The sequence below is a fragment of the Dermacentor variabilis genome, chromosome 8 (assembly GCF_050947875.1).
Source record: "Dermacentor variabilis isolate Ectoservices chromosome 8, ASM5094787v1, whole genome shotgun sequence".
Lineage (NCBI taxonomy): Eukaryota > Metazoa > Arthropoda > Arachnida > Ixodida > Ixodidae > Dermacentor > Dermacentor variabilis.
In genome coordinates, this window is record NC_134575.1 from 147,364,089 (window position 1) to 147,381,467 (window position 17,379).

Consider the following 17,379-nt stretch of genomic DNA (forward strand, 5'->3'; position numbering starts at 1 on the left):
GTCCACGACCACTACGTCCTCCGCTGTGACAACCAGTGACATTGTCCACGTCGGCCGACTCAAGCCCTACAACTCTCCACGCGCCTTGGATATTTAACAGCACCGTGACGGCGCTTTTGCCACCGGGGGGTAGTATTACGATATTATCGGGAGATACTCAAGAGACGAGCCCCTTATGAAAATGACTGTTGAAATGTTGTGGGCATATTCTTGACAAATTGTTGACTCAACCTTTCAACAATACCTCAATAAATATTGAAACCACAGAGCAAACATTCAACACTAAAGTCGTTGGGTAGTTCACAACAAAAAAGTCGTTGACTAAATTCTGTTGATATATTGTTGAATACTATTAAGAATTATTGAGAAATTGTTGAGTATTTCCCAACAATAAAGTCGTTGACAATTTTGTTGATATATTGTTGAATAGTATTGAGTGTTATTGAGTCATTGTTGACTAGTTTCCAACAATAAAGTCATTGACTAAATTATCTTGATATATTGTTGAATTATATTCAGTATTCTTGAGCTGTTGAGTGTTCACAAAAATAAAGTCGTCGACTTTATTGACAATAAATTCGTTAGCTCTTAACTTATTGTTCAATAACATTGAGCTTTCTTAAGTAATATTGAGCTTCGAAGTAAGTGTGAAAAACAAACACACATATCTATGTGGGTGTCGTTTGCACATATGTATTGTTTTACTGATCACGTTATCACCCTTTCATATATACAGGGTGTTGTTTCACGTTCCTTGAGCCATAGACGTATCTAACGAGTGGGCTGAGGGACTTTGACCCCTGCTTGCCATGTAGATACGCCTATACTTCAAATTACGTGACTCGGCCCCCTCCCCCACTTCGGAGAGCGGGAGAGGCGATGCGCCCCATTCAGGTGAATGGTTGATCGCCCCCTGTCCATGCACCCAGTAGATATGTCTGCGGTTTCAGTTTTTACGTGAAACGCTTTGAACGTATATATATATATATATATATATATATATATATATATTTATATATATATATATATATATATATGACTATGATAGAAGCATCTATGGCTGCTGCAAGGTTTTGTTTGAAAAGTTGATGCACCTCTTGAAAAACTCTCATTCACGCACGTTTTATATGCAGGGTGTCTCAGTTAACTTCCGCCAGAGTTTAAAATGTGGGAATGCAATGTAGCTGCATAGAACCAAGGTAATCTTGTTTGCCGTCGCTTGGTGATAGTCAAATTATTTATTTTCATTCATTCTGTTTGGATAATTACTATTAATTAATTGTCCTACTTTTTCAAATATTATACTTAGATAGAACGTACCCAGCTTTTCTTGACACAAGGGTTTAGTTCGCGTGAGTGCCACCATGTGGCGTACTGACCTTAACCTTTTCAAACTTCCCGCGGTGACGCGTGATGACGTCAACAAAACAAAAATTAAATAATTAAAAGCTTTCACTGCGCATTGAACTTCGCCACAATGTTTGTCCCGCCGGCGTTATCAGTGTTCTTGATAAAGCGTCGCCGCTCGTCGCCTGGAAATTACTCGTCATCCAAAGAGTGTTTAGTCGCGACGAGAAATGGTTGATTCTGGGCTTTTGATACGGTTGTTTCTTTCTTCTTGTTCTTTTTTCTTTTTCTTTTGATTCTACGTAGTAAAGAAGCTAGGATAACCGTCAGAAGCACTTCGCGGCAGCCTTTCGTCAGTCGGCACTCATTGTTAACGTCCGAACACCGCACAGCGCTTGCTAGAGGCGCGGTCGTGGACGGATTTTGATTTTCACCTATCGAATTCGTTAAGGTGCACACAATTATTTCACTAGCGACTTTGCAATGCGCACTCATGGGCTACCGCCGCGGCTGCACATCTAGATGTGCTTAAGCGTAAAGACATATACATGGATATGTTGGTTTTTCACCGTGACACAAATGTCACGACCCAATAATTCAGCAAATTGTCCCTGTGTCGTCGCAGGGTGTGAGACCGGGCTAGTTGGTATTCCATGCTGCAGTGACTAGCGCAAGAGTGGACACGGGACACTAAAGAGGCGACAAGGATAAGCGCAAACTTCCAACTGGGCCCTTGTCCTTCTAGCCTCTTTAGTGTCCCCTGTCCACTCTTGCGCTTGTCACTTCAGTCTGTGTCGTCATCCGTTAGCACGCTAGGGCCGAAGCTGCTCGCCATATTAGGTCACATTTACTGGCCACCAGGCCAGGTACACCTTTGGGTATGACATATACAATACTTGCAGTTAGTTTCCAAAGTAGTCTCCTATGACGGTTATCCACGTGCGTGAAGCAAGAACGCTATTTAAAATTATTGTGAAGTAATATATGCGGGATTTGTATGTGCTCCACATTCTCTACCATGTTACCGTTCCGCCGCAATGTAGTCTAGCAGCTATCGAACCCCATAAAGGCTATCCACATACTCAAAGACCTGGCGCACAACTCCTGACATTTAATTGTATTCAGGAGTTGTGCGACTGCCCAGAATATGCCTAACGAATGTTAGATAACACAGTATGAGGTTTTACTTGCCAAAACCACGATTTTATTATGAGGCACGCCGTAGTTGAGGATTCGGGAATAATTTAGATCACTTGGGATTTTTTATAGTGCGCCTAATCCTAAGTACACGGGTGTTTTCGCATTTCACACCCATTTAGATACGGCTGCCGTGGTTGGGATTCGATCCCGAGACCTCGTGATTAGCAGCCGAACGCAATAAAAGCTAAGCAACTACGGAGGTAAGGAATGTTGGCAGTTCGAGGAAGGTGACAGCCGGCACGTGAGACAATTTATTCCCATCCTCACTGCGGGAGAATTGGTGCCAGCTGTCGAAGAGTGACACCGTAGAATGCACTGTATTCAATGTGATGGAGTCCGCGTCCCATATTTCAGACCCGAACTATACTGTAACGACTGACGACCAGACATCTCGCTAACACGTGCAGTCGCTTGACAGCTGCCGAGCGCTGGCGTCGGCGCAGGACCTACTTGACCTTTGTTCAACACTTGCCGACATTCTCGCCTTATTTCACACTATTGCGTTTCAGATAAACTGTTTCAACAGCCAATTTATTTGTGCCAAAATTTGGCCGCCCTGTCAACGTTATGGTCTCTTATGTTTAAGTCATCTTTTATATTTAGGCTAATGCTGTCCTGAAATTTGCAGCGGTTTCACCTTTCCCAACATGCCCACTGTTTTGTCGGCCTCTGTTCATATTTCAGATCTTTATTAGACGTGGAAACCATTGCGTGGCCCCCTGAACAAGCTGCTCAAAAAGTCATTTTATATCCCTGAGGTATTGTACAAGCTTCTGCCTTCTTGCCGTTCATCTACCTCCTGATTTCCCTGTCACTGTATCCCATTTTGACGACTCTAATCCCACGAAAGTTGGCGACGATATAATGTCCATGGGATTAAAGCCACTTATATCAATTCTACTGTGGATACGACAGCCGCTTTTGCTTACTGTGGATGGAAATATTGCGTTAATGAGCGCCATTCTGAAGCATCTAAATTGATAGTCACAAAATTATGCGGATCCCACGTATGTGCGAATCGATGTAAGCAAAGCTTTCTGTGTTTGTTGTCATTGTTAAACGTAATCTCCACAGAGTAGTCAGGCACCCTCTAATGTAATGCTGTCAATGTTTGCTTGATTACGCCCGCCATTGTGATGCAGATAAGCGTAACTCCTACTCATTTACTCAGAAATAAACGCTGAATGAAACGCTGACGTCATCCTCAACAAGATCAACAAGCGTCCTAGTGCTCGATCTTATGATGCTATTCGTAAGCTTATATTCGTGATTTAGTTATTTGGGTGGGGGGGGGGGGGGGAGCGATGGGCTCTTATACCGTAGAAACATCCCTCGGACGTCTCTGATGTGCTCGTTTTTATTCTCAAGTACCCAATGAAAACGGTCATCGCTGCAACTTCATGATGCCATGGTGGCAGGCCACCATGGCATGTCGCGCAAGCATAACCACGCTGATTTATTTGGTTTGGCATATACTAGTTGGTGCGTCATACTTCGCCACATTCATTTTTCAAACTATACCAGAGCTCGAAAAAGGCGGCCAACTCACTACGTCCCTTTCCTCTGTTTACTTCCGCAAAGTGTGCGTCTATCGCGGTGGTTACCAAATACACCCAGCGGTATGCTACCACTCGGCTGAGCAACTGAAGTCGCAGGCTTTCTTCAACACGGCGACGACGTTCAATATGGCTATCCTCAATTACTTTTCGCGGACTTCGCTCACCGCCTTCTCTCAATGTCACCTCCTATACTACTCGCTCCTGCTACACACAACACAAACACGCAACGACCTTAATGAAGTATCAATAACACGCTAGTTGACATGCTGTCGACCTATATACCGCTGAGCACTGGGATTAGACCGTGGTCCTGTCTATGGTGACATTAACGGGCTACAGCTTCGCTCAACAACACCGCTCGTTACTCATCACTTTTATTGTCGACAAGAGCATAGCGTATTTCATCTGAATGTATTTTCGGCTTTAAGTGTGACCTTGCACGCCCGCTTATTCTGTTACGTTGACGGCGACCGTTGTCGTCAGGCTGCTGCCTAATTCTGAGCGTCGCAGTCACCAGAGAGCACAGAAAGCTGTCTTCCCAAACAACCCACCGGGATTGGAGCCCATCTCCCAAATGCAGCGTCTTGCATTTGGGAGATGGGCACTCTAACCATTACGCTACCACCTACCTCCACCAATTTCCGTTTATCTGCCTTCCCACTTCTCGTTTTTGCCGCAGACGCAGGAGGAACGGATGCAGAAACGAAAAAAAAAGTAAAGAATGCTTGAGCTGCCAGTGATGCATGACCTTAACTTTGGCAGGTTGCCCTCATAGGAGAGCATGTAGGCTTGCGGCTTCGTGCAGATTGTGGGTCGCCTTCCCTTACAAAAATTTTTAGTAACATTTTATAAACCGTCTTTAGACAAATGTTACTAGAACCTATCGACATTCTATAAACCGTCTTTAGACACCGTAACAACTTCCTAGCAACCTCCTACCTACTATTGGCCACCGATATTGAATTGAAAGTATAGATATAAAATGTTGATAGAATTCTTACCGACTGCTTATTATCTTATGTCGGTAGAAAGTGTCAACTGTGAAGCGACTATTTATTGACTGCCTTTATACATCCTAACAACATGCTAGTAACATCCTGTCGACTATTCGCCACAGACAAATTGTTGACAGGATGTTACTAGGAAGTCGTTAGGATGTATAAAGGTGGTTAATAAAAAGTCGCTTCACAGTTTTTAGGAAGTACATAAAAAATTATTCAGAGGTAATTACTTTTGCAATTATATATTGCAAAAATAAGCTTTAATTATCTCTGAATAAAATCTTTATTTACTTCCTAAAAACTGTGCAACCACTATTTATTAACCACCTTTATATATCCTAACGACTTGCTAGTAACATCCTGTCAACTATCTGTCTGTGGCGAATAGTGGTTGCCAAGTGGCTGGGTGTGACATGCAACAGAAGAAGACAGGTTTACATTTGTGCTTGAACACATCCATTTAATATCCCCGGGCTAGTAATGAGGACGAGTTCTTCAGCTGCCCTGGAAGTAGGCTGAAATGTTGCGTTGTGTAGTCTAGAAAAGAGAAGAAAAAAGGCAATATATTAGTTTTGCTACAGTGACATTGCGACACACCATGCAACAACTTTTCAACCCTGTGAGCTCTAAACATCTCCACCTGTTTTTTGCAAAGTCCTAAAATGCATGAAATGACTGAATTAGTGCATTAGAGCTGGGAGCGTGATGAATGTGTGTAACACCAACAGATGCATGACACATAAGCTCTATCATACCAATAGTCATCTACAAACAAAAGCTGTAAATCAACTTCAGTTTAATTAACTTCGATATTCGTATTGTGACCAGTACATGGAAGTTTCATGTGTGAATTATCTTAGGAAAGGCAAGGTGCCAGTCAGAACTGTGCTGCAGCTTTGCTTGCGCACAGGTACATAGAAGAGTTGACTTTTGTGTTGCACTTAAGAACCACGAAATGATACAAGCAACATGTAAGCAGTTGAACAGGCATTATGGACGTTCTACAGCAAGATTAGAAAATGCCTTTGCTGTGCAGGCAGACATTGTCAAAGCGAGCTTGTTACTGAACATGTTAGCTTTCCACAAGACAGGATATTATATTATCAGTGCATTAATATGACCAAGGCCTCTATCACAAAAATACATATGCCAACAGTAATGACAATTTTCTAGTTATGGTGGCAAAGCTTCCATTATAATATGCTATTATAATCAGGTTAATAGCTATTTTAGCTGGAAAGAAAGGAGTATACGCTAAGATAGCACTGAAATTGCCATGAAAGGAGTTTTGTTGAAAACTGCACAAAGAATATTAAGATGCTTCTTTGTGACACACATACCTAGTATGGTGTTGACCTTCTTGGAATCCAACGGATCCTTCTGTGGAAGGCATTTGACAGCCGCCCAAAGAAGGACCTCCCTTCAACGTCTTCTATTGAAAAAGGGGCTTTAAGGAGGCCCTCCGCGAAGTGAAAGCCTGAGTTGTTCGCATAGAGGCACAGCCTCTTCAGCAGGCCCTTTTCAACATATACACCGCCACCGATGTCTCCCTGTGAAACAATACAAGCACAGATTCATTTTATACACGTATGATTAAGGAATGGTTAGGAAATAGGGTAAGGTTTGCAAAAACAGATGTAGCTGCTCTTGTTGATTCGGTTTAAAGAACAAAGCAGCCTTACGTACACCATACATGCATTGTACTGAGCTGTGTACTTTTACGTAAGAGTAGAAAGTATTGGGAACTTCAATGCGACAGAAAGACATGCATCTGCCTAGAACTAAGCAAATGTGTGCCACCCCTTGACACAGAGTGAGATCTGGTTCTGTTTTAGTGATTAGCAGACATTGAAAGCTTCAAGCCTCATCGAGTATTGAGCCAAGCTGTGCTCGATTAGTGACACACAAGTGCTCGACAACTATCAAACAAGATGCAAGTGTCTTCAAATACAATTCTGACTTCCTCTTGCAGACATGCAGTTTTCAATTTACTGACTGCACTTGGGTGTAAAGATTTTGTCTGACAGAGTGAATAAACCACATACACAAGCAGCATTTTCATAGTTAGCATAGTCTTTAATAGGTACTGATACCTTCAATTTAGAAAGCCCTGTATATTGGGCCTCATCAAACTAATTTCATAAAAGGTTTGTCAAGGTAGAAGCATAGAACTTTATAGTCATTAGAAGACAGGTGAAAGGAGTTAATTATTGCAATTATTACTGAAAATTAAATTTTAGACAGCTCATCCCAATGAGAAATTGATGCAAGCAGTTTGTACATGACATGTCACATAAGCATTTAGATATCAAAAATAGGGATTAGAGAAAACCTTCCCTTGGAGGTTCATTAGTGCAAGCAGCCATGCCCTCGAGGAGACATAACTTCTTTTCCTGTAGGCAGAAAGAGGCTCGAGTATTTTATTGACACATATAGGTGCCCATGCATATATGTTATCTCTGTTGTAAACTTTTTTTTCATGTACATGCAAGATCTGTTTATAACATCTCATTGTGCACAAAATTTGCGTAATAATTTAAAGACCGCGATTTTGTGGCGATGCTATTCCTTTTCGCTATTCGTTAGTAGTCTGACCGACGCCCCGGCCCGTGCTACGTACTGCAGCTGCCGGCCGTTAGCGGTGGACGAGAACAGTGATATAGAATCGCAGTCTTTAAATTATTACGCACTGCCGTAACCTATGATTGCAAGAGCTGACATCTCGTTATTAAGATTTGGTTGGTCTGTGTTTCTTAAGGGCCGGCGTCTGATTGAAATGTCTAGATTAAAAATAAACCTCGTTATTGTAATATCGGCCTATATACGCTCTGTAACATAGAAGACAAATACGCGAAGACACACAAGAAGACAAATACGCAAAGACACACAAGAAGATAAATACACACAGGTTCTCGCGACGCGGACCTCCAAACCGAACTGTATACATACAAAACCTTCATACAAGCTTCGATCTGCTTAAGCGTCAAACATAGCAATCGTGTGTCAACGCGCGAAGCCCATGATACATCGACGTATACATTACACATGTACTGTACTTGCGGGAATGCCTATATAGCGAATAACTTCTTGCCAGGAAACTACCGAACGAACACCAACTTTCAATGTGTTTTCATAATTGTGTGCCCATTCAGGCATAGCAATCAAGGCGGGTAGAAGAATGCAACTACGCTGTAACATCAGAGGAAGCTTTCGTGAAATTGCTTGCTAAATGTGCACAGCAACATGGCTAACATACGATAGGAAAGCGCTTTGCTCTGGCTAGTTACACAACGCTCATTACGTAAATCATAAGCTTCAAGAATGCGCGCAAGCGCCAAACTTGCTTACCTTTCAAGACTTGGCAAACGCTCCTTCGTCTAACAGGTACAGAGGCACCGACGTTTCTCTGGCGCAAGCACTGTAGAACTCCCGATGAACTCCACCTCCACAAAAGCACAACCTTCAACAGTCTTCCATACACTACGATTCGAAGCCCCAGTACCAGACCTTTTCACGAGAGCGCGGGCAGGCAGAGGCAGCTTGGCAGAACAAAGGCAGCTCGGACGGGCGCTGTACTAGGGCACTCACTGTCGACACTGGTGGATCGCTCGAAACACACGGCGAACTAATGGCGTTACACGAGTCCGGAGGGTTCGGGATGGCTACTGCACACGACAAGGAGCACATTTTGTCTAGGCACTTCTAAAATATAACTCAAAGACCACCTAAATGCAACGAGCATTCACTACAACCAACGTGGTGTGTCGACCAAATGGATGGATGGATGGATGATTGTGGCTCAACCCTTTGAAGCGGGCGGCGGCGGCGCGCGCCACCTAGCCTTTAATGGTTCTATATGCATGCATACCTATGTATTTACTCCTTTACTTTTGCGTTCATATTGTCCACCAATCAGATAGCCTCCGTTTAGTTATTTCTACCTGTTCAAAGTCTATTCTACTTTCACTGTCTTTAAAACCCAAGGCTTTGAATAGTTCCCCGTTAGATTCAACTGCAGGGTGAAGTTGTTTACAAGCAAGTATCAGGTGTTCCGCCGTTTCCTCCTCCTCTCTACACGCCTCGCACACCAAATCTATCTCCTGGTATCTGGCTCGGTACGTTTTAGTCCTCAGTACACCTGTCCTGGCTTCGAACAACAATGAGTTTCCCTTAGAGTTATCGTAAATATTTTCTTCGGCTATTTCTTGCTTAAACGTCCTGTATGTCTCCAATGCCGATTTGGTTTGCATCTCTGTACTCCACATACCCCTCTCTGCCTCCTTAACCTTTTTCTTGACAGATGATTCCTTACTTGTTCCCCCGCTACTGCCCAAGTATTTGCTTGTCAATTTTCTAGTTAGCTTCCTCCACCTCATGTCAACATTCTTCGTGTATAAGTAACTGAAAACCTTCCTAGCCCACCGAATTTTCCCCATTTTTCTCAATCGCTCCACAAATGCTATCTTGCTACTAGCCTCTCTGCCCTCGAAAGAAGACCATCCCAGATCCCCCTGCACTCCAAGAATTGGTGTCTTGCCATGTGCTCCCAGAGCGAGCCTACCCACACCACGTTGCCTAATTTCCAACTGTTGCCGGGTCTCTGTTCCAATACATACAACTGCATTGGCAAAAGTCAGGCCTGGTACCATTACCCCCTTCCATATCCCTCGTACTACCTCGTAGGTATTGTAGTTCCACAGTGCCCTACTCTTCATAATCGCTGCACTTCTGTTACCTTTAGTCGTTAGATATTTTTCGTACTCTGTTAGATACTCAATGCCATTATTTATCCACACCCCAAGGTACTTGTATGCGTGGCCTCCTGTATCTTATGCTCGCCGCAACTGTTATCATTAAAAATCATGACTGCTGATTTTTCTTTGCTAAACTTCAAGCCTAACCTGTCTGCTTCTGTACCACATATGTCCATTAATTCCTGCAGATCTTCTGCATTGTCAGCCATTAATACAATATCATCCGCGTACATCAGTCCTGATAATGACTGTTCAATCAATTTTCCTTGCTTGAGAAATGATAGGATGAAGCCGAGTCCGCTTTGCTGTATTTTGGCCTCTAGACCTTGTAGGTACAGCATAAACATCAGAGGTGACAATGGGCACCCCTGCCTAAGCCCCCGCCGAATCATCACAGGCTCCGAAACCTGCTTTTCCCATTGTATAATCACCCGGTTACCTTTATAGATATCTTTTAAGAAATTGGTTACTCCATCTTCCACTCCTAAAGTTTCCAGAATGCCCCACAAGCCCTCTTGAAGTACACTGCCATAGGCTCCCTTGATGTCCAAAAAAGCCAGCCATAGGGGTCTGTGTTCCTTTTCAGCTATTTCAATGCACTGTGTTAGCGAGAACAGATTGTCTTCTAGCCTCCTATGCTTCCGGAACCCATTTTGTAGCTCTCCAAGTACCCCCTCGTTCTCTACCCATGCCTGCAGTCTGTCCTTTATAATCTGCATAACCACCCTGTAAACAACTGACGTCACTGTTATAGGCCGGTAGTTATTTATGTCAGCTTTGTCCCCCTTTCCCTTATATATCATTCTCATCCTACTTAGCCTCCATTCATCAGGTACTTTACCATCCACTAGCATTTTGCTCACCACCTCCCTCAATGCTTTCTTAGATTTCGGGCCCAATTTCTTTATTAACATAATTGGAATACCATCGGGGCCTGCCGACGTGCTACCTGGTACCCTCTTCTCCGCCCTTTCCCAGTCTTTTTGTCCAAGCGAAAGCAGTGGGTTGACCGGGCTATCCCTCTCCGACGTACTGCATGTACCATTTGTCTGTTTTGTAAATTTTTCCCTCATCATGGTTCCTATATGCTCCATTGCCGCCTCTCCTTCTAACCGAGTACCTTGAGCTGTTACTATATACCTCTGCTCTAGGCTTGTCCTATTACCCAAGGAGTTCAGATGTTGCCAGAATTTTCTAGCTGCCTGTTTATCTTTTTATTGCTTATTTTTGACAGCCATTGGGGCCATTTTGTCTTGATTTTCTCGTTGATCAAATAAGATGCTTCCCTTTTGCATTTTATGTAGTTTACCCATTTCCTCTCTACTTCTGCTTTAGGTTCTCCCTTACTTTTGGAATACCTGTGTTCCCTGGAGGCTTCCTGACGTTTCTTTATGGCCTTCTTAACCTCTTCATCCCACCAGCTCTTGAGTTTTCGTATCCCTTGCCTTGTTTTCCTGACTCGCGCCTTACCTAGCTCACGCTCAAATAGTCTCATTAACTTTGGGTAAGTCCAATCAGTTTCAGTACTCTCTGATATTTCCTCTTCAATTTGTTTGGCCGCTATTTCCACTTCGTCTTCTGAGTAAAAATCACATCTGGCGTTTCCTCGCGCGTCGTTCGTGCTTTAGTTTCCCTCTTAAAACTCAACTTGATACGTTTGTGGTCGCTACCTATACTTCTGGAGCCCTGTTCATCTATAATCATGGCTCCTAATCTATCGCACATCCTATGTGACATCAACGCATAATCTATTGTCGAGTGTCGACCCCCTACCTCCCATGTTATGATCCCGTCACACTTTTCAGTAGAGTTACAGACAACTAAGTTAAGCCTCTCACACATATCCAGCAGCATGTTACCTGTGGAGTCTGTGTACCCATCCATATCTTCAACATGCGCATTCATGTCTCCTAATACAATTACTTCACATCCTTTTCCTAGCTCATTGATGTCCGCTGCTATACAGTCCAACATTTCTTTGTTTTCCTCTTTAGCATTTGATCCTGTCCAAAGGTATACAAAGCCCAGAAGTGTTTTCGCCCCTGCTACTTTTCCTTCTAGCCATAAATGCTCCTTGCATTCCTGTTTGACCCTTTACCAATTTGTATTTTTATGAATGAATGCTCCAATTCCCCCACCCTTTCTGCTACCCTGCACTCTGTTGCAGTATTCCCATGCATAATCAGGGTTACAGGGCGGTTGTTCCATGTCCTTAAGATGTGTCTCTACAAACCCATAAACCATTAAGTTCTCCTGCCTTAGTTGTTCTTCGATTTCCTCCCATTTTAGCCTATTTCTGCCACCTTGCATGTTAATGAACCCTATGTCTGACCTAATTTGGCTCTTGCGCTTATTCCTGTCACCTCTCCTACAGTACCGATGTTCGCGTGTTTGTGGCTCCTGCCTCGAATCGTCCACGCCTACGCTGTTTCTTTCAGGGCTCTGGGTCCCCCTAAAAAAGCTCTTGTCTGGCGACCCATCCTGCCCCCTATCCTTTTGCCAGTGGCACCACTGTAGTGAATGCCATCCTGCACAAAAGGCCGGAAGTCGGTTCCGTACACGTCCCTGTTGACCTCCATCACGCTGTACCCGAGTCGTCCGCTCAGACTCCTAATGAACCGATTGGCCTCAACCACCCTCCTTTCTACCTGGTAAGCCTGGCCCTGGACCTCTGGGATAGTGCATATGGTCACATGCACCCTCCCGGAGGCCTCTCTAAGCTTACTCAGCCCAGCCTCAATGTGCCTCTCAAGATCCTGGCTTCTCCCCTTAAGCACGTCATTGAGCCCAGAATGCATAATGACCAAGCTGTCGCTCTCCGTGCTGACCCCAATTCCCGCGCCTTGGTCATTGCTTCCTGCCGTAGCGCCACAAATACTGCCGTAGCGCCACTCTGCGGTTTTAAAAAAAATGTATCTTAAATGAAAAAATTGCGTGTTTTTTAAATAACATTTCGTAGGGCCCTTTAATAGATTTGTTGGGTCCAAAAGTGTGTATACTGTACTTTGTGATACGAAGTTTAAGGAAATGTATATATAATAAAAACGAAGCGGATGTTGCCTTCAAGATTCGCAATTGCTTCAGGTGCATGCAGCTTGCAAAAGCACGGCCTTCGAGATCAAACTTTGTCACTCAAAGGAAGCCGTAGCTGGGAGGCGGACAGGCATTCAGGCCCCAATCGTTGGGTTTACAGTGTCTAGGTAGGCTTCCTTATTTATAAAGAATATACAGGGACATAAGCCGAACCATGAGCGAGCTATACAGACACACGCGGTACGATTCGGTGTCCGATCCGACGTGCGGCGCTGCATGCTCCGGCGATTCGGGCGGGGGGGGGGGGGGGGGGAGCACACGTTGCGTGCACATGTGCAATGTGCACATGGCGTGCATCCGAAAGATTGAGCGTCGTGTAAGCTCCGCCCACATCCAGCTCCCCAGCTTGAGTTCATATCCACGTCGAGAAACGCAATATAAACAGCTCTGCACAACACTGCTTCGCTTTACGCGAACACTGTCGATAAAATTATCCGCCTGCGAGTGACAGAACACTTCACGACGGCGCGTTGCCCACTGACGGCTCCACTAAAGCCAGCGATAGGGCCGGTAGGCTTAGCTAGGCGGACGCTGCGGCCGACGGCGCTTGCGATCCAGCCCGAACTCGTCGAAGAGTGCTTATTTTTGCCAAAACAATTAACACTGTACACATTAGGTCGGTCGTAATTAAATACAATCGGTTTACTCGACGCAGTCGTTGCGAAGGGCAAAGGTGCAAGCGAAGCGAGCGGCCTCGCTCAGACGGTCGGTGTGTGATGTCTGCCCGCGAAATGCCCTCGCGTTGCGGCTCCCGATGTTGCCAGTCGTCCGTTCCCGCGCTTCGGCACGGCAAAACACCTCGATTCGGGCTGCCGTTTCGGCGCGTCGGACGCCGGGTCGGACACCGAATCGGACCGTGTGTCTCCCGCTTTGGTTGGCGAACACGAGCCGATCAGCGCGCCGTCCGTGCAGCTCCGTCTGCTTGCAATGGTGCATGGCCTACGGACTTCTTTGACACCTACTGAGCCCGAATTCATGATCACCGCTCATATGCACGCTTCCCATGGCGCTAGCTGTTGTGTTTTCGAGAATACGTGCCCTCATGTTGAATTGGTGCGACCATATTTCCTCTTAGCGTCCGGTATTAGAAGCACTTTTTTTCTATGAACATTCTACTATCATCTGTTACTAGGAAGTTGATTAAAAATTAGGAAAACAGTTACTGTGCAAAAAAGCATTTTTTAAAGCAGCCAGTCTTTGCATATTAATTTATAGTTGAGATTATGTTATCTGTTCATTTCTGACTAAATCATTTTTAACAACTTTCTAGTAACCAGTGTTACTAGAAAGTTGATCGAAAATTGAGGAAATTTACACCTGTGCATGAAACAAGACTGTCTTGCACCAGCCATGTTCACTGAATAATTATAACCTTATTTAATAATATTCATGCATGTTTTGTAGCTTGGGTTATGTACTTTAAGAACATAATTATTTTTATTGACTTCCTATTGAATGGTGTTTCTAAAAAGTTAAAATAGTGTGTCTTAACTTTCTAGTAACTTTCTTTTTACATACTGAAGTTAGAAAAGAAGCAACCAACTTTCTTTTGACAAACGTTACTAAAAAGTAAAAGTCAATAGGATGTTACTAAAGTTGATAGGAAGTTGATAAAAGTTCTAAAGAAAGTAAGGCAGCATTTTTGTATGGGATTGTTCACATCACATTCTATGCCAAGTAATATCTGCATATCTGAACAGAATTTCCCACCCGACAAATTATTGTTTGCACTGCACGTTCTTCACCGTTTCTGGGTATATACCTCCATTATATATTGGATTTGTGCTCCATTTCGTGTCATATTGTTTGTTTGAGAGCTAACAACAATGTATATAGAGTCGTGTGTATTATTTTATTAACAATAAGTATTCTTTTTTAAGGCATTTTTCGCATTATTTGAGCGGTACTAAATACGCGAACTTAGTTTTTTGCAGGTTTCTAATATTGGAAACCAAACTTCCCTTAACGCTCTCATTATGCTGAGTTTTGACCATTGGTGCCTACAGTTCAACCTGTCATTGCAAAATTAAATAAACTTGAAATAATCATGGTTCACCCGTTTCAACTGAGGCGCGCACTTCAATGAGGCGCGCACCAACTAGCAGACGATTAGGACAAGCGCCTGTAGCTCAAGACGCTAATAAAGTCACGCCAGACAGAACTGCATACGGCACCCCATAATAGTCCCTTAAAATGTTAAAGCGGCACTGGCAAACTGCAAGCAACCGCCTAATGCGAAAGCTTTCTGTTAGGTGCAATTATGAGTTTCACAAGTGTTGCACTGAGCGCGAAGCTAAAGCGCGGCGATAAAATGACCAAAATTTAGTACATAGTACGTTAAGCCAACTGCAGTGATAAAGTCGCCTAGCCTTTAAAATGATTTTCTGATGCGCGTATTGCGCCCCAAGAAGCCGCGGAGCGAGAAAGCACTTCACAGCGGAACCAAATAACCGCAGCGGACATTAGACAGCGTACGGGAGGCATCTCGGAGCCGACACCGCATCGTCCTGAAAGAATGCTGTCTCTCCGGCGCTCCGATGCCGACACCTCCCCATCTAGCCACCATAGAACTGGCGCGCGCGTCTATGCCACCGCGCGTCGAAGGAAACACGTGCGACCGCGATGTGGAAGGTACACAGTCGCAGTTTCGCACACAATTCTACAGTCATGCCATGTTAAATTAAACTTTATAAATACACTTTGGAAAAAATGTCGCTGTCTAATTACCCGAGAACTGTTTTTATTGTAATGTTCTCCAAGTTTAAAGGCTCATAATATATGCAGTAACAAAGACCATCCATGTCGTTGGGAGTTAGGTTGTCTGGCAACCCGGGAAAAGCGGTGCGAAAGCATCGCTCCTTTTCCTCGCACGGGTGCTCGCGCGTCGGTGGCAACGCGGGCGTTTGCCGCGTGTCGCGTTTTTCGCTCGCGAAAAACGCGCCATGCGGTTCCAGCTTTACAGTAGTTTATCTGCTCGCATCAGTAAAAGCCACACATTATGCTTCTACAAGAAACGCTGATGGATTCGGTCTTCTTACCGGGTTACAAAGCGTATACGACACATGAAAAAAGGGCATCAGTACTTTGGCAACCAATAGAAACATTTTCACCTCCCATGACATTATCGATAATCCTAGGAAAGTGGAGCGCTCCCTGGTAATAGAAATTGTACTGGGGTCTCTAAACAAGCGCAGTATTTACATACTCACAATATACAGCTTGCCTCCTGACCACAGGCAGAGGCTGGTAACGATTGTTGCGAAAGCGGCCAGGAAAGCAAGGAACTCCGCACCCTAATCGTAGCCGGGTACTTCAATGCTTCGCATCGAGCGTGGAGGTTCCCTCGAAATACCCGCAAAGGTGCCGACCTGTGGCAAAGTGCAGCTAATCACAATCTAACTTTAATTACCGACCCGGCATTAGCAACTACACTCGGTAATTCCCGTACCAGATTTTACACCGGATCTCACCTACGTCAAGTACGTGGATTCGGCAAACTGGACTAACTTGTCAACGGACTTTGGTAGCGAGCACAACATCTTAGCCACTAGCATTAACGAGGAGAAAAAAACAACTCAGAAATTTTAGCGTCCCAGATTGCGACCTGTTTCGCAAAATCAGGCAAGAACGTCCCAGGACCTGACCCTTACTCTGGACCAGTGGTGAGAGTAGCTCAAAGCAGAGGTCAGGGCGGCTACGAAGCCGATATGAACTTACCTCGAAGTCAACAGGATGGACAGTTGTCTGGCGCATCTTCTGGAAGCCAAAAAGTCGCTCCTCGACAGGTGGAAGGGATACAGAGTCAATTGAAAATTCCGCAAAAGATTCCAGTACTGAACAGAACTATAGAAGATCATTGTCAGGAGCTATACAAACAGCAGTGGGATGACGTTTGCAGCTCGATGGATGGTAAAATGAGATTAGGCGGTGAATGGAACCTGCTCAGACACCTCTTCGATGACATCAACTCCAAGTCTAATCAAAGGCAGACGATTGAGAAGGTTCTCCACGAGGCGAGGCAATCGGAAACCGAATATGCTAGTTCAGATCGGTTGGCACGCAGATATCTTCCGGTCGAGAACGCCAGTCCAATCGACTACCCTGCGTACAAGAGCGAGCCGAATCCAAAGCTGGTCGAGCTGTTCGGCACAAGCAAAGTTAAGGCGGTACGGCACAATCTAAATGGCAAGTCTGCCCCCGGTCCAAACGGAATCTCTAATAGAGCTCTAAAGAACCGGGACGATGACTTCATTGAGCACCTCACTGAAGAGATTAATCGGGTCTGGGAGGGGGATTGGTGCCGGAAAGCAAAAAGTCGGCATCGTTTGCCATCATTCCGAAGCCGGGAAAGCCACCGGGCCTTGCAAATATTCAGCCCATCTCTCTCATATTCTGCGCGGGTAAGCGGGCGAAGAGTCTCATTCC